At 36.2% G+C, this 18,907-nt stretch overlaps 1 protein-coding gene across 2 annotated transcripts in view; it reads right to left on the bottom strand.

Annotated features, from left to right (window-relative positions):
• The window catches only part of T48 (FU domain-containing protein T48), a 36,234-nt gene that overhangs the window by 1,340 nt on the left and 15,987 nt on the right, over window positions 1-18,907 (bottom strand). The gene's annotated exons all lie outside the window — the stretch shown is intronic.

Raw genomic sequence — 18,907 nt, 5'->3', positions numbered from 1 at the left:
CCCACGACTGACAATTCTTAACTAGCTAACCCATTAATATCAGCAAATTAAGTCTCCAATTGGACACTGGACACAGCGAAGCTACAAACAAATGTAAATTCTTTCCCCTACTTAAACAATATGTTTTTGAAGTTAAGTTTCGTTAGGATTAAATGAATATTCACACGCATCTTTAATAAGTAAGGACTCTATGGCAAAATTCTTGTGACTATAGCTCTCCCATTCTAAGCAGGTAAGAGTGTCTCATTGAGCAGTGGGGTGAGAATGAGTGGCTTGTTTAACCATCCATATCTATGAAAATCTTTCGGCCTCTCTTCTTCCTGTTTAACTCATCATAATGTGTCGTGTTGCGGCTGGTTCGAATTCAAGGTAAAGCCAACAAAAACCCAAGTGTTTGACTTTTGGTTTCATAAACAACATTAACATATAACTTAACCTTACTCTCTTACCCCCCTCCACAGCATAGTCAACCCCTCCAACCCTATTTGGATACAGCTCGTCAAAGTGTTGGGCAAACAGAAAACGGACAAAGATACGGAGACCGAGTCTACATATTCTAGGAACGTGAGACGCGACAACTGGGAAAGTACAACATGGTCCAAACATACACACACATATACACGTGGTTGCCGCCCAACATCAAAAGCTTTTTGAAAGCCGCAGCACAGCGTTGACAACGCCATAAGACTGACTCCCAAACAGTTTCAGCAGCTTGGCCCATTTATCTTGGACAAAAGTGTTTTTCTTTCCTCTTTTTTTAGACACATGGAGTCCATGAAATAGGAGGAGGAAGAGAAGGAGGAGGAAGGAAAAAACATAGCAACATGTAGCTGAATATTGGCGGCGGCGTCTGATTCAGTTGCTCTGGTGCCTCCTTCCGATTGGCAATTGCATTAACTTGTTTATGCGCTAATCAGACACAGAGCAGCCAGCCAGCAGCCCCCCCGAGCGATGCCGCCGCCGACAATTGCCATTGAAGTTTACCTTGGCCATGGCCAATTCCCATGCAAGAAGAATCTCAACTATACTCAAGTCGAACTCAAGTTTCTACAGATAATCAGACGTAATTCGTAATTGATATTGTGATCGTCTGTGGGTTTCTGTGTCTCCATCTCCCCATCTCTGCATTGCCATTACCATTGCCATTGTGTCTGTCGCCAGGCATGCAGCAGTGGGTCCCAGTGGGCTGTGCTGGGCGTGCAGTTGATCAATGATAATTGGTTATTAAATGGAAGATTGGTTTTATTCGCCTGTCAGTTGTTGTTGTGGTGTTGTTGCAGTGCCTGCCTGCGTTTATGTTCTTCTTTGAGTTGATCATGTAAATGGACTGAAATTACAGTCCCTACAGACTACTGATCAGATTGATATAAATAATGATCTTCGATTGCTCGATTGGCTCAATTTCTATACTGAGACAGCAAAATAACAAACGAAGAAGCTATTTAAATCCAATCAAATTTAACTTGCAATAATATTTTAATACAAAACTATAAATTGTAGGAGCAACAACATATAAATGCGAATTAGAAATATTATTTTTAACTTTAACCAATTCTTGACATTTCTTTAAACAAATTTCCACAACTTTATGATAATTTTCACTCAATTCAATTGGAAAATCTCCCATTTTCTAATAATAATTTCAATGTTAAGAACATATGATCGATTGAAATTGAAGAAAGAAAGTTCTTAATTGTTTTGCTTAGTGTAGGAAAGAAATCAATGAATGAGACATAGATTAATTGGAATGAGAAAGTTGTCTCTTTTAGTTAAAACTATTTCACTTTGCCCCTTCTCCTCAATTGGGGAAATTTCTCTGTACCTTTTTTATGTGAAATTTCTGTGCTAAATGATTAACTCAATAAGCGGCTATAATAAGTAACATTAAACAAAATTTGATGGTTATAAAGCTTAATAATGACTACAACAACAACAACATGAAGAAGACGAAGACGACGACAAAAGAGAAGGATGAAGATGAAGGGAAGCAGAACAACAAATCAGATATTTATAAACTTTCTACCATCTGGTGAGTCAGATCAATGAATATTCCGTCCGTTTGAAGTATATACTCGTTTTTTTGTTTAATTTTGTATATTTATCTGCTTCATAGGCGTGTCAAAATCGAAGCCCACACAAGATAAACCAATAACAAAAATTAACAAATTACTTTCCCCCTTTGAAACAACAACATAAAAAGAGATCTAATTCAATTCAATCCAATTCAATCGCAAATTGCGTGTGTTTCAAATCTAAAGGTAAAGCGTCATTTTTATGGCCCTGATCAATTAAATCATTTTCCAACCAGTCAAACAACCATCATAAAGCCCCCGACAACTTCAAGGTCGTTCCATGTCAAAGCACAAATTCGATATCGGGGCAAACGATCAGCAAGCAACGAGTCACCTCCATTTCCACCGCCACCTCCTCTTCTTCCTCCCCCAGTCGATCACAATGAACGACCACTGTCAGCATAAAGCCAGTGAGTGAGTGTCAACAGGGGGCAAGGGGGGGAATGGAGAAGCACAGTGTTCGGGAACGGGGTAAGGTCCAAGTCAAACACTCAACTAACTCATCTTGTTTGTCAATTAGGCAATGGGAAATTTGCATAAATGTTTATGCATAACAAAAAAAAAAAGAGGTAAAGAAAATTCTACGCATTCAACAACTAAATAAACATTCAACTGAAAACAAATTGTGGCTAGTTGACAACACGTTAAGAAGGTTTCCTTTTACCCTCTTTAAAAGGGGGAACTAATAATAACAATATCATGCAACATTAGCGAATAGTTTGGCTTTTGTATTTATACACATACATACATACACATACATATGTATACGTATACTTAATATGAGCCATTTAATTTTTTGTTCGGTTTTCGTTCATGTTATTTCGTTGTTGGAAAGAAAGTCTGTCGAAAGACTTTTACCCCAAAGGAACAAAGGCAACGCAAAGCGCGCTGATGTCGGCGGGGCAAGTTGCGCGCATGCGCAGTAAGCGGCGTTTATTAAAATAACGGTACTTAAGTACGCCCTAAGCAAACTGCACTCAAGACATGCAACTAACTTGAAAAAAAAAACTACAACAAAAGCAACAATTTTAAAAAATTCAACATGGGCGGATCCGAGAAAAAGGGCAATCGACAGGAAAGGCACAATGAAATTTGGTACATTAAAATCTACCAAACCGATTATCAGGTGCCCTATATTCGTTTCAGAAAGGTTATAAACTTAACAAATCTAGAAAATATAAGTTAATTTTATGATAGATGTATCGAATTATGGATATATGTATATATGTGAATCTAAAATGCTATCCATAGTTGTTTGTTCAAGGATGTTTAAAAATATATTGAGAAATTTCTGAATATTTAATATTTTGGAACATTAAGAACATTTTCCCCTATTGGAAAGTCAAGATGATTAATCCTTTCATAACTTAAAATTACTCATTGCACTCAGTCTCTCATAAATTGTCTATGAACTTTAGAAAAACATTTCTCATATGAGGCTCACCTTCAAAATTAAATGGTATTTTGAGTTCAAATTCAATTTATTGTTTTTCCCACACCCACAACAACAACATATTGAACATTTTGTTAGGCACAAAAGTTCATGAACTCGATAAATTTATGATACTCGATTCCCGACCGATGCCAAATTGTACCAAGAGGCACGCCCAATTCTAAAACCCCTTGCTGGGTCTCCCTCCCCCCCCCTTTACCCACTTTCAATTCATCTCTGCACGCCATCAATTGCGTTTCAGTAAGCAATTTTAATTGTCAATAATTTTAAACTTGAAAATTGGCTGGCAAACACGTCAAATGACAATTTATTATTACCCAAAAACGAAACGAGCGAAAAAAAAATGTTTTATTCAAAAAGAAAAGAAAACAACAACAAACATAACAAAACAAATCCAACAGTAACTTTTGATTTTGATTTGGTTTTTGTGATAAATTGCTTAATTTTTACGGCACAAAAGAAACAGTGACCGAAACTGAAACCAAATACAATTTTTGCATTTGTTTTCTCAAACATCCGTTGAATTTGGCATGATTGTCACGATTCTCATGCTGGACAAGGGGCACTTGGCCAAAGCAACAACACAAACAACAAAACTCAAAGCAAGACACACTAAAAATTTGGTATTTAATTGTATGCAATAACTAAACAGCCAACAGACGGTAAAACAAAAAACATACATAAAATAGTAATTAAAATGCAGCTGAACAAAACAAATTATTAAAGCTGTTTGCTTAATTTTTTGACAGAGCGAAAGCTTAAAATCCTTTTTAGAATTTGACCTCAGGGGGTCGGCGAGACACTGCATGGAATATGAAATGGACCATGTGAAGACTCACGTCTGGCCCTTGTTGCTGGAGGACTATGGCTACATGGCAAGGGATCTGTCTATGGCACAACTCTTAGATGATGGTTCAAGGGAACCAACACTGGCCAATTAAATCATGCTTTAGGTTATTGTTAGACTGCTGCAAGCCAAGTGATTTATTGCCAACAACCAATTCGCTGAGTTATACGACTTTGGTTTACAACTTTTAACTTAGTTAGCAATAAGCTAACGCAATAAAGCCTCAACCTATGAGGTTCTTAACTTTAAATAAGACCAGTATTCATTATTTTACAGGAAATCACATCGAAGAGAGAAAACTTACTACAAAAAGTATAATAAGTTTTTATTAGAAGCTTTTCATAACTAACTCTTGGTCCAAAGAAAAAATCACTATTATTTTGACTTCAAGAAACAAACTATATTTTTTAACCACTTTAACTAGTTTAATTTTATATAAATGAATTCGACTAATTGACTGGAACCATGAACACATGTTAAATTATGACCAAATACTGTGTGCATGTGGCTAAATTAACACCTCAAAGCCGTTTGCCATTTGCAGTTATATTTGGGTTGTTTGGTTGTGTTTGTCACAGAAACTCACTCTGGATTGGTAAAACAAAAAGAAATAATGGAAATAAAAAAAAGGTAAAAAAAAGACAATTTTAGCCAACTTGTTTGGCTTGTTGCTTTGACCATAAAAATCAATTTTACAACTACAACTCCAGCTGTCGGTTAGCAATCTTGTGTGGTGGTTGGTGATTGTACGAGGTACCCACCAACAGTTCCAACAGTTCCACCACTACCACAAGTCCACTCCACTGTTTCCTGTGGCAATTGGTTTAATTGCTGACGCAGCGCGAATAACTTGACATTAATGCATGTTGAGTTTAATTGTTTCATGTATACGCAAGTTCCTTGTAGTCAGTCTATTGTAGGCCCACACAGGGAGTCAAGTCAAGAATCAACTCAGTTCCCTCAATACTCTCCACTTTAGAAATTGTTTAAACAATGTCACAAATTAAATTGGCAACGGAACGATCTACCCACTCCGACATATGCATAATTCTCTAGATAGACCACACACAAACACACACATTCAACCAGCTAGGGATAATTTGCATAATAATACTATAAAGTGAGATAAAGCCAGAGATAGACAGGGCAAGTAAATAAATAAATTAGTAAAATGACAAAAATAACAACACACACAGTTGATAAACTACATATAAAAGAAATATAATTGAAATGGAAAACACGATAATGACAACTTTGACTCAATACTTGACTTTGGCATTGACCGTTCGATCATTCGACAGGGAAATTCAATCAATCAACATTTTAAAAAGCTGGCTAATGATAGGCTATCTCAACACAGAACTATTTATTATTCATATTTCCCTTAATGATTCAAGACATATATTCTAGCAAAGTTTTGTTTATTGCAGTATGAATCCCAACGATCTGTTAATTAACTTGAAACAGTCTTAATATCGACCAAGATGCGACACAAATTGAACCATTTTGAGTCTCAAACAACATAATAGTCCAATTAAAAGTCATTTGGATTGTCTGATTGGCCAGTTTTATATCAGAGGCAAAATTCTTTAATATATTATTTTAATGTACATAAGCTTGTCAGATTCTGAATACTGCCAAATAACATTGCATAATTGATTTTCCTGTAGTCTTTTATACTTGCAAATTAATTTTATGCTAAACATTAAATAGTTATACCATATCTTGGATAGGCAATCTTTAGTGTTTACCTTACATTCCTCATTAAAATAAATTCTTAGCTCATTAGAGAGAAAAAATAATATTTATGTTGGCATAATTAAATTTGATCACCCATAAGGTAGTATATACACACAGTTGGCCTCAGTTTTGGCCCTCAATAAAGCCAAAAAAAAAGCATATTAAATAATCTTTAAGTAATATAGAACTATAGTTCTCTAATCCTTGACTAAAAAGATTAAACAATTTCAAAGCCATATCTCAGTATAGATAAGGTAATTTGAACCATGTTTTCTGTATCTGATTTGGTCCAATTAGCCAATGACTTGGCTTGACTCCATGCTGATTAGCATGATGAAATGTCATAGCCTAAACATGCTCCCCCATGGTGGTGGGTGATGGCGGGGCACAGGCTCAACCAATAAAAGAAACTAAGCTACATAAAAGTTTGTATACACTTTCAAATTTATAATGAGAAAGCAAAAGACTTGTTGGGGACTTCTTATTATTCGTGAACAGCATATTGATACGACTTGATCTTTAACATTCTATGTATGTATATAATGTACCCCATTTGAAAGGGTATCGGCTTTAAAAAGTTCAAATGTTTCGTAGTTGTGCCTGCCTTGGCGGTTAACATCAAATAAAGTTATTTTAGTTTTGGTGGCCTAGCGACAAAATCTGCACACGCAGCAGACTGGTCCAGCTTTAGCGGTCCAGCTCAAAAACTGCAGCTCCATCTCCAGCAGAGTGAGTCTGGTTGGTTGGCTGGTTGGCTGTTTGCTTGGTTCCAGCCACTTGCGCAATGTGGCAACGCATGCGCAAACACAAATACTGCAACACCCGCCCCGCCCAGCTCCCCCTTCTCTTATCTGGAGCCATACCGGCTCTCAAACGGTTGCACTTTTCGGTCTGCAAATTGACCAACTAAATGTTGACTGCCTCGGATTGCCACCAAATGTTGTGATAATTTTGCAGTGTATGTGTTTTTCTTTTTTGTCTCGTTTTTTATTTCACTTTATTGCACATTCCGGTTTTAAATTTATCAATTAATTTGAATTTATTCAGAGGCGTTTAATGTTTTCAGTGATATTTTCTTGTTGAAATAAAATCTAATGAAGTTGACAGGCCGCTTACAGTTTTGGGAGGGGAAAGTGGCATTGCTTGATAATGAGGCGCTCGATTGCCAACTTGTTCAATTAGCCAATTGAATTTCCAACAAATATTTCAACTGACACTGAAAGTTTACAGACAAATCTGCAAATAGGCTTGAAAAAAATGAGACTAACTAAGAGAATTAACGGACCAGTGAACAATAAATAAACTAATTAAAAATTTTGAAAGTTTTTACCAACTTTTGGGAGGCTTTTTGAGAAGTTGGTTTAAATTTGATCATTTCGGGCTAAATTCCAAAGATTATAAACAAATATTTTTTATGCCAGTAACTAAAAGTCAATGGATTCAGAATCTATATCAATTTCGATTTTAGCAAGAAGATAATGGCCACTTATATTGCAAATCAAAGTATTTTAGGAATGTATCTTTATAAGGCAATATCTTTTTTCTAATTCTAGGGATCAAACTCTAGATCAAAGTAAACATCTTTATTTTTTATGTTGGTTTACAGAATTTATTTTATTATCTGAAATTATTTTCATAAATTGCAAGATGATATTGCAACTATTTTTCCACAAACTTGTCACAATGTCACTGGAAAAATTCAAACAGTAGCTATCTAAAAAATTTTCCAACAAATCAAACAATTACTGCAAATATATGTACATATATATACATATGTACATGTATGTATGTATAGTGAACAGCTTCAGCTTCCGGAAGCCTACACAAAGCCTGGGCAATCAACATGGGCCACAAATGAGCAACGTCATCCAAAGTGGAGGCCAAACACAAAATACAAAAACAACAAACCAAAACATGTTAGCATGAAGTTCCAAAAGTGATCCACGAGTGTTGGACTTTCTTTTTAAGGCCTGTAAGCGCGCGGTAGCAGCTCATTAAAAAATATTTTACGTTTCGGTTTTTTTCCTCGTTTCTGGAGAAGAATTGACAGGCGAAATAATTAAATTTTTTTAGGCAATTGATAAGCATGTGGAGGGAGAGAGAGAGAGAGAAAACTGTAACAAATGCGTAGAAAGCGACTTGATACCGAATGCGTGTAGTAGTTGGCATGTGGGCATTGATCTGGGCCATATTGTTTAACAATATCTCATGCATATGCAACAACTTGCAGCAGCTTTGTTAAAGTGTCAATAGTGTTGGCCACAACCCGCCGGCTTTTTCCACATGTCACACAAATCAAATCCTATAAAACAGCCGGCAGAGAGCTAAAGACAGTTGCAACCGAGTAGTGGCAACGGTGCCAGCAACGGCAACGGCAGCGGCAGCGGGCGGCATGGTACTTGACCGAATTCCTGAGAGCTAAAAGAACTGCAACTGCATGTGCATAATTATTATGCCCAGTTGTCTGGCAGCCAAAGAGGCAGCTGGCAATGGCATGAGCGACTGCAACTGCGTCTGCGTCTGAGCGTTGACACCGAAACACCAAGAAATCTGAAAAGGCGAAGAGACTTGCGAAGACTATGACTGCACTTATGGATAAATAACTGAAATTTGCAAATCAAACATTGCTCTGTCTCACAATCAGACTCTATACTTGAAATAAAAAACCCAACAACATACATGCATACAAATATAGGCATACATAGATACATGCAGTAAAATTAGTAGAATGCCAAAGTTTGGCAGAAAAACTTAGTTGCAATCTATCGAAATTGAGAAGACTACCACATCCCTCATTGTGATTTTAGCTTGTTTTATAGGTCTCATAATAGAAAAGGTCTAACCAAAAGTTTTAATCAGAGGTAAAAAAAAGGTAAAATGTATTTTGGAATTGAAAATGGAATTCAATCATTCAAAAGTGAAATGAGTGCAGAAATTCATTTGCAAACAAAAGCGAAATGAAATAACAATTATGTATTTTATTTAATATTTTAATCAATTTGAAAGGATTTTCTTTAGTCTTCAATGACTACATATAATAACTAATACATACATATATTGTGGGGTTGGATTAAGGTATAGCACTTAGACCAGGTATGCACCTCTAAGTAGATGTATGTAGTATCTGGGTGCTAAGCCTGCTAGCCACTCACTTTTTAAGCGCATTTTTCACCTAGCCCCTTGTCTAACGTCTCTATTGTTGACTTTTACAAATTGTTGTATGCATTATTTGGGTTCTTTATTTCCTTTTGGGTAATTAAAAGCAACGTTCAAAGTACAAACAATTCGCAGTGGGTTGCACTTAACATATGTATCAACATCTGTACATAAGTTGTTGTATATAGGCATGTATTGTATGTGTACACACACATACACATGGAAAACATTTGCGTTTCTTGTCTGACAAGTGAGCTGAGACGCGTGGGTGCATAAATTTTCAGTCAGTCAGGCTCTGAGACTCTGGCTACGGTTTAATGGCATTAGCAAGAAATGGAGAAACAGGCATGGGACACGGTGGAAGGCGGTAGAGGCTGTGACGACACGCCCAAAAAACTTTGTTAAGTGACCTAGTGCACTAAATATTGATAGACTTGTTTCGATAACTCCGAACAATCTCTTACAAACCGTTTCCCTTAATAATACCTACTAGTTAAGTAATTTGCTATACACATTGTTTGGTGATCATTATATTTCCTATAGGTGAAAGTTGGTCCATTAGATAAGGGTCAGGGCTTATTTGGGGTCAGAGATTGGAACCCACTTGTTAGGAACGGAAAAAAAAAATCAATTTCAACGTTTTACCTTGAGCTCAAACTGCCAAAAAAAAAAAAAAAAAAAAAAACAAGCCCGATGCTTCTTCCAAGTATTTTCTTCTATACCATTAAGTGCACTAGAGACTATCTTGTGCATGTGTTGAAAATGCACTTTACTCCATCTGAAGAGCCACTAGAGTTGTCAGCTGTAGGGCTAGGTCTGGGATTGGGAGTGGGACTCTCTTTCTCTCGCACTATGTGGTGGCTTAAGATGGGCAGCTGTGTGTTTAACAGATACCAACAGCTTTTGCTGGCCATTAGAAGCGCATGTCTATGAGCTGCGTCGACAACAATCGATTGCCTTGAAGCACATTTTATTGGCGTCATCAAATGGCCTTTCCATAGAAATCCGCATTGCAAGGCATATAGAAGAGGCAACTTTCCAACAGATCTTTAATTCCAAGCTCAGAATGGTCACTGTGTGCGCTTCATCGTCATAATGCTATTCCAGGTACGGATTATTAACTAGACGAACAAGGCCCACACAATATAAAGTGCATACGAAAATTACTTTTCTGTATTCTCAAGGCTCATGAATTAACTAATTAATTATACAATTAATAACTATTTATAACATATTGATTAGAAAGAATGCTTACAAAAGCTTTCCCTCCCTTTATTTACTTCTGTTTACCTCTCTTGAACTTTAGCGGACGTTGACGATACTATGCGCAGTACGTTCAAGTGGCCCCTACGACACCAGGACATAGCCTGTTACGCGCGAGCCCAAGCACCACCTCCCACCCGACCGACCGAGGGGTGCAGCCGTATAACGCACGGCACGAATCGCGTGGACAAGTACACAATAGAAAAAACAGACAAACAAATAATACTACAGCTATCTATTAACTAAATGGGATAGGATAGATGTTTTAAGCATATTAATAGAAAACTCTGAGCCGATTACAGGGAATAGAAGGTTGTAATCAGAGCAGAGGACCCTAAAAGGTTCATGCATAGCATAGTTAGAAGAACAACGACTAAGGGATAAAGGTATCAAAGGATGTCTACTCCGTCTACATGGTACCGACAGATTCACCTGAGCTAATAACTCAGGCGAGTCGATATCACCAATTAGGAGCTTGTGCATAAAAATGACACCAAGCATAATTCTACGGTTAGTTAGGGATGGAAGGTTAATCAAGAGAAGTCTACTAGAATACGAAGGCAAATTGACATTGCGATCCCAGCTTAAGCCACGAAGAGCAAATAACAAGAACTGCTTTTGAACGGATTCAAGTCTAATCTGGTGCGACTCATATTGAGGTGACCAAATGCAAGATCCATACTCTAAAATAGGACGGACAAGCGAAGTGAAAAGAACTTTAGTTGTATAGGGGTCATCAAATTCTTTTGACCATCTTTTAATGAAACCCAGGACACTCATGGCCTTTGCGACCGTGGTGGAAATATGGGTGTTAAAATTTAACTTATGGTCCATAAGTACGCCCAAATCATTCATATTATTTAGACGTTCCAGAGGGCTATTGTTTAGAAAATAAGTGACCAGTTGAGGAGAGTTACGGAAAAAAAGTCATTACCTTACATTTGGTAGTGTTAAGATTTAGTAGATTAAACTGGCACCAGGATTGAAAGTTTTTAAGATCAGCTTGTAGCCGACTAAATGAATCTGTATCTTTATGAGTAAGACAAAGCTTGACATCGTCAGCATACATAAGCACACGCGAATGAACAATGACTGATGGAAGATCGTTAATGAATAGTGTGAAGAGCAGAGGGCCAAGATGACTACCTTGAGGTACACCAGAAGTCACAGGAATGGAAGCGGAAAAAGAAGACTTAAAAAGTACCTTCTGTTTTCTATTTGTTAAATATTCACGAACCCAAGAAAGGAAAAGGGGTGGAAACCCAATGTCGCTCAGCTTAGAAAGTAATAGGGTATGATTAACGGAATCAAAGGCTTTGCTAAAGTCAGTATATATTACATCAGTTTGTTTACCATTTTTAAACCCCTTGATAATTACTGATGTAAATTCTAAAAGGTTAGTGGTTGTAGATCTACGTTTCACAAACCCATGTTGGGATGGTGAAATAATAGAACTGCAAAAATGTTGCAATTGAGAAGTTATAATTTTCTCAAAAGCTTTCGGAATAGCGGACAATTTTGAGATACCCCTATAGTTAGAGGCTTCGGACTTTTTGCCATTTTTATGCAGAGGAATGATATACGACTCCTTCCAAATAGATGGAAAAGAGGAAGATTCGACAGACAATAGAAACAATTTTAAAATGGGTTTACATAATGCGTTTGCACAGAACCTGAGTACGCATCCAGGAAGACCATCTGGCCCCGGAGAATAAACAGGTTTAACTAATTTAAGTTCGCTAAGAATAGAACTTTCATCAATGACTGGATTGAAAATGCAATTAGCCTTTTTTAAATGATAAGGATACGGACTTGCTCGATATTCCGTTGAGGAATAAGTTGTTTTGAAAAAACTCGCAAACATATCGGCAATTGCCTGATCAGTGCTTGCTTTTTTATTTTGAAAAGACAAAAAAGATGGGTGCACAGAGGTCTTACGTTTAGAATTAACAAAGTTATAAAATTGTTTAGGGTCGGAAGAAAACTGAAGCTTACACCGCTGAAGATAATTCTTATAGCATTGTGTATTAAGCATCATGAATTTTGAACGAGCGACTGTATACAGAGCATAATCTGATGAACGACGTGTTTTTTGAAACTTCTTATAATATCGTGTCTTCACATTTTTCAAATTGGATAACTCACGAGAGAACCAGGGAGGTTTGTTAAGCCGCTCCAGCCTACCAAGAGGCACACAAATATCAAAGAGTGAATTCAGAGTATCATAGAAAAAACGAACAGCTGAGTTCATATCTCTACAATTGTACAGATAAGACCAATCAGTAGTAGCAATGTTTTCATTAAGGCTGGCAAAGTCAGTCTTACGAAAGCACCTAGTTAGAGGTAACTCATTTGAACCAAGTAATGGTGAAAGCAAGGGCAAATCAATTTTTAAATTTAATGTAGGATGAAATTTGTCTTCTGGAAGAACAAAAGGTTCGATCCTAGAAACCTCACAATAAGAAGAATCCAATACAAAAATAAGATCTAACGATTTTCTATTAGAATTTAAGACGGGATTGACTTGGGATAAAGATAAGCCTAGAAGGCCATCAATAAAGTCATGTGACAAAGAGGGCAGCAACGTGGTAGATTCATCTGTTAGTGACCATGCTAAAGCGGGTAAATTAAAATCACCTACAACTATGAGCAAGTCTTGACTGGAAACTAAAGAGGAGACAAACTGAATTGCCTCTAAATGATTTAAATATACCGCCATGTCTGACAATGGTGGAATATAGGAACAAGTAATGAAAGCATTAAAAGATTTAAAATTTACTTTAACACCGACAAACTCAATCTCCTGGGTACTAGAAAATTGAATCATTTCAGATGATAAAGCAGCATCAACAGCTATCAGAACGCCACCACCTATACGAGAAATCCGGTCACGTCTGAATATAGAAAAGTTTGTGGAAAAAACCGATGCATCAGCAATATCAGGTTTTAGCCACGTCTCTGTAAAAGCTAGAATGTTATGTTCAAAAGAAAGACTATCTACAAAGAGATTAGAAAGTTTAGATCTCAGCCCTCTAACATTCTGGTAACCCAGGTTAAGGGACGAAGCTAGTTTTTGACACACCAGCAGATGCTGATGTGACAGGATTAGTATTAGTTGTTGTTGTTGGCAAGCGAATCGGTTTCCGATTTTTCTTTTCACAGTATATTCCTTAACTATTATATGCTTTGGCCAAAAATCTTCTCGACATATAGTGTCGAAGATATTGGCAGAAACACTAATTTTAAAAGACGAAATGTCCCGAGAATAAGAAAATTTAAACTTCTCCACCGCAATATTCGAGACGTTAACTTTCTTCCGAATATAGGCTATTACATCATCAGATGTGACAACAGGGTCTAGCCTAGAAACAAATATATGTTTCTTTGGTGGTATGCCAACGAGAGGCCGCGGTCCCGAAGCGTCAGCCGCAGCAGTAACGTTGGACAAGTTACCCACTGCAGCAGTCGACTTGTTTACGGGGCCCTCGATACTTTTAGAACTATCGGCAATTTCCATTGGAATGGGTAATTGCCCGGACACATCGGACACTACAATAGGCATCGTTTTTAAGAGATCATTCCCAGGTGATACCGGTAATTCCTTACTAATAGCATTCACAACCGGGCTCTTAAACGAAATCAATTGCTGTACATTAGGAGTGGACGGTGCATGAGACCGGTCGGGGACGATAAGAGACGCTGGCGGGTCTACAGATGCAGAAACACCCCAAGGACTGGTCCTTTTACGTTTCGGAGACTCATTCATAAGCGATAAACTTCTGAACTGAGTCTCCACCGCAGTAAACTCCGCTTGGAGTTTATTAAAACCTGCCCTTAAAGTGTCAAAACTATCTCTAGTCCGCCTCATGAAAGAGCGCATCTCATTCTCGACCTCTCGGCAAGCATCACATCCATATTTTAAGCCACCACCTTTAGCAATAGACTCCTTGATTCTGCCTGTGTAACCTGCACACTTAACGTGAACCGCATTGTCACACAACCAACACAGAATATAATCATGGGAGTCAACCGCATTAGTGGCAACTATGCAATTATTTTTTGAGCAGACAACCATTTTATCAAAAAGTTTAATTTAATTAAAAAAGGAAATACAAAAAATAAAAATTCTAAAGGTAAAAATTCTGTGTAAAGAATATACTGACCAGTTCTGACACAAGGGTTAATGTGCAGAGTAAGCCTTCACAACTAAAGAATAAAAAGAGATGAAAGCACAAAAACAAAAACACGTATCACAGAGTCGCGGGTAGGCAAAAGACGAGAGCGCAAATCAATCAAGAATAGGAAAGAGCGGGAGAGCGCGTCAAATTGAACACATGCAACAACAATTTGTACGCAAGAGCGCGAGAGTTAGTTAAAACGGTAAAGACAAAAGGCAAAAGAAATAAGCAAAACAACAACACCGCTAATGCAAGTATTGTTGTAAGTTTTGATTTTATTTAAATTTAAACAAAAGCGACAGCAAGAATTCGCGAAATGAAAATAAAATTCGGATGTTGAAATTTTTATTAATTAAACCGATAATGAATTTAATTTAATTTAAATTTGTAAAAGTAATTAATCGCGAGTAAAAAATAAAAATTGATAAGCGCAAAAAAAAAACACGTCCGTCCTCTGCAACGAGTGAAAGTGAAAAAAGAACTTAAACTATGAAAAAGCTAAGAACAAATGCTTTCAGAACTACTCCAAAGACATAATTCCGACCCTGTTGCCGCAACTTTGTTTGGCATCATCAACGTCATAATGATCTTTCATATCTCTTGTACTCGTTTGTTGTCCGCATTCTGGGCTAGCGAATAAATTCCCATTCTCTCTAAGGCCCAAAAAGCAAAATTAATTGTTCAAATTCACCTTTCAAGGAAACGTTTTCCTTCAAGTTTTCCACGTATATAACTTACAGCCATATGTATGTACATACATCTATGTTTGTGCACGATTTTTGCCATATTTCTTTTCTGTTACAGCACGATCGAAGCTCCGGCGACATTGTGAAGTCGTCGCCATCGCCATCGAATTGTATGTACGTTATATGGCAGATTATTATCAACTTAGTTTCTTTTTTTTCACTCCTTTCAACCATGACAACGAAATATTTATTTCTGTTTCTGACATGTGTGAAAATATTTGTTTTCCAGCTCTGAGCATATGCGGGTCGTTGGATAGTTTGCAGACATTGCCTGCTGTCTGCCTTCTCGTTCCACTCAAGAAGTGGCATCAAGTTTTGTATGTTTTTGGTTTTTTTTTGGGCATACTAATTTCTTGGTAATAATAAAAACAAATTCCCCTGAAAATCGATTTACGCTATGATTAAGGATGAATTTTGTTATTTTGTGAAAAGGTCTTAAGCCAAACTCAAGCCTCTGCTTCTGCACCCCCTTACCCTAATCTTAAGATGAGCTAAAAATGGAAACTTATTTGAAATTTAATTAAATGGGATGAGGGATCTTTTTAGCTGGTTTCTTGGCTTCTAGGTGGCTTAGAAATCAAGCAAACTTTATTGCATTTACATGGAAAGGTTTAAAGCTTAGAACCATGAACAGAAACGAATGAAAACTGTGGCAACTGTTGCAATGTCTGTGAGGGTCAGTCTGCAATCAGCAACAAAAGTAAACCAAACAAAAAAAAATTACAAATTAAATTTTTTACTTTAAAAAAAATATTTAATTTATTGTTAATTATGCTGCGTTGGCAGTGATTGCGGCAGCGGTTTGGGGCGCCGATTGCCTTGTCTTGTTGTTGATTTTTGAAATGTGCAACGTTCCAACAATAAAAAAAAATCAGCTTAAATCAACAAAATTAGCGCAGGGTTCCCTTAGTTGTTGCGAATGGATGGATGGAAAGAGGAGATTAATAAAGTAAGATAGAGAGGGAAAGTAAATCGCCGCTGTCAAAATAATTTGTGGTGATTTTTTTGTTGGTTGGTTTCGCTTTTTTGATGCTGCATGAAGGGGAGACCACGCGCAAGTGTCACTCAATGAAATTTTATGATAGACATAATAATACATTTTAATAAATGTAACATTTTAATTTTTTCAAACCGCCGCAACGATTATGAAATTTCCGCCGGCACTTCGGGAAAACCAAAAGAAAAGAAAAGAAACGAAAAGAAAAACCGAAAACAGATGCTTGTATCTACTCCAAGCTAAAGAGATTCGTGGGTTGATGATAAGCAGCAAACGACCTGAGCAATTCCGGTGAAAAGTGCAAAAACTTTATACAAAATTGCGTGGGTTGTATATTGAGTACCAAAATCATAAGCTTTTAGAGAAATATTACTTTAAATTGAGTTTTGATTGTAAATGTCTTTCACATCAATGAAATAGAAGAGTAAAAGAATTTGCCTTTTGCTATATAAGATTACTTACAGTCGCATTTCATTTAAAGTAGATTCCAAATTGATCGTTAAAGAAGACTAACTATTAACTATTATGCAGCCCTCGTAGTAAAAGTATGCACTTTTCGTTAGTTTCTTTAGTTTTTTTTTTCTATTCACCGCATTGACATGACTGACACATGTTTTGGTTTTGGTTTTTGGTTATGGTAGTGGCTTTTTTTCTCCTCTTTTGCCAGCCAAGTTAATTTGAATGGGATTTTGGCACATGGACTAATGAAAATTTTTCAACTTTCCGCTCTCAACCATATATGTATGTATATACATAAGTAAGTTTAACATAAATCATAGAGCAATAGCTGCTGGCCTTACCTGCAATGAAAACAAAAACAAAACAAAATATAATTTTTAGTTGCAAAAAAATGAGCAATATTCCTTATATTATACTATTTAAGTTGCCTTCAACTTGTTGACCCAAAAGCAATTTGTTGTTATAACCGCTTTGCCGCTTGCTGACACCCACGACAAATTTATCTCTAGTTAATTAATTGAGTTCAACAAGTTTAAAAAATAATCAAAATCAATTTAAAAATTTCATTCTCTTTTTGTCTGTTTTTTTCTTTTGAGGTCAAGCGATGACGATAGCAAAAACAAAAAATACAAAAAACAAAAAAAAAATTGCGAAAAATGTAAAATTGTTGAAAATTGTTTTTATAGTTGATTTTATTGTCTCATTAGCACCACGCCAATTTAATGCCATTCATTGATAAATCAAAAGGGGTACAAAAAAGTGCTTTAGGTACTATTATTACTTTGATTTGGCAACTCATCCATGACTGGCGCTTGCTTTTGCCATTTACAAATCTAAAAATCTATTGAAAACGTGCATAAAATATTTCATTAAAAATACATTTACATGAGTTTCAATTATCAGTCATTCAATATGTTGGTTTTTTTTTAAGGGTTGTGCAATATGTTTTGATCCCCTCTCCGTCTTTCTTTATATTTTGGTTGCGTGACATAACAATTTTTATTTTTTAATTACATTTATAGACACATTTGTCGTAGCAGCCAGCAAACTGTGCTCACTGAACTTGAACTCGGGTTCAAAACATTAAATCATGCGTTAATAAATTGTGTAAAATGTATACATAGTTCTATATAAGGAGAACAAGAAAGTATAAACACTTTATTGCTTCGAAGTTTTAATACTCTGTGTCTAAAACGACATAAGAAACTAAGTTACTTTTATTATGTTAGAGGATTAATTGGCTAATCAACTTATATTGAGATTTATTTACTTGGGATAAGAAAAATTCTTAAATTGTGTGTTACCAACTTTACAATTTATTGATAATAACCACAGCAAGAGTATGACACATATTACACACATATGTACATACATATGTATAATCAATAAATATTCTAGAGAGTTGCGACTCAAGTTACACAGCAATGAACAGAAACAATTGCTGCGATTCGGTGATTGTAATTCATAGTGATTGTTTTATAGATTTTATGTCATATTGACATTGAAATTCTTTGTGTGTAAACATAGTTGACAAGAAGACTGCGAATTATGTTACATTCAGAAATAGTTAACAAGCCAAAAAAAAAGTTTCCGCTAACAATTATAGACAGGGAGAGGGAAAGAGAGAGAGAGAGAGAAAGAACGAGAGAACCCATTTAATTAGATTTAAGTATTTTATGGTTTACTTCTCTAGCATTTAAACACTTTCCCACCGTTCTTTGGGAACATCTTCTTTCTTAATGTTCGTTTTTAATTCACACTTTTAGATTAAAATTTTTCCAACTATATCAACTTAATGAACCTATCTATGTACCAAAATATGTATTCTGAATGAATCATTGTTGTAACATCTTGTTAGCTTGAAGCTTTTTGTTTTTCCTCCCACAAAACCAAAAAAAAGAACCGTATGCGTATACTTAATATTCCACTTGTTACACACACATTTCCCATACGTACGCCTTTGGCATAAATAAAATTATACAAGACTCTCGAAAAT

The sequence above is a fragment of the Drosophila tropicalis genome, unplaced genomic scaffold, assembly GCF_018151085.1.
Source record: "Drosophila tropicalis isolate 14030-0801.00 unplaced genomic scaffold, ASM1815108v1 contig_878, whole genome shotgun sequence".
NCBI classification, from domain to species: Eukaryota; Metazoa; Arthropoda; class Insecta; order Diptera; family Drosophilidae; genus Drosophila; species Drosophila tropicalis.
The sequence above is the reverse complement of the archived record's forward strand: the minus strand, read 5'-3'. Positions and strand labels throughout refer to the sequence as shown.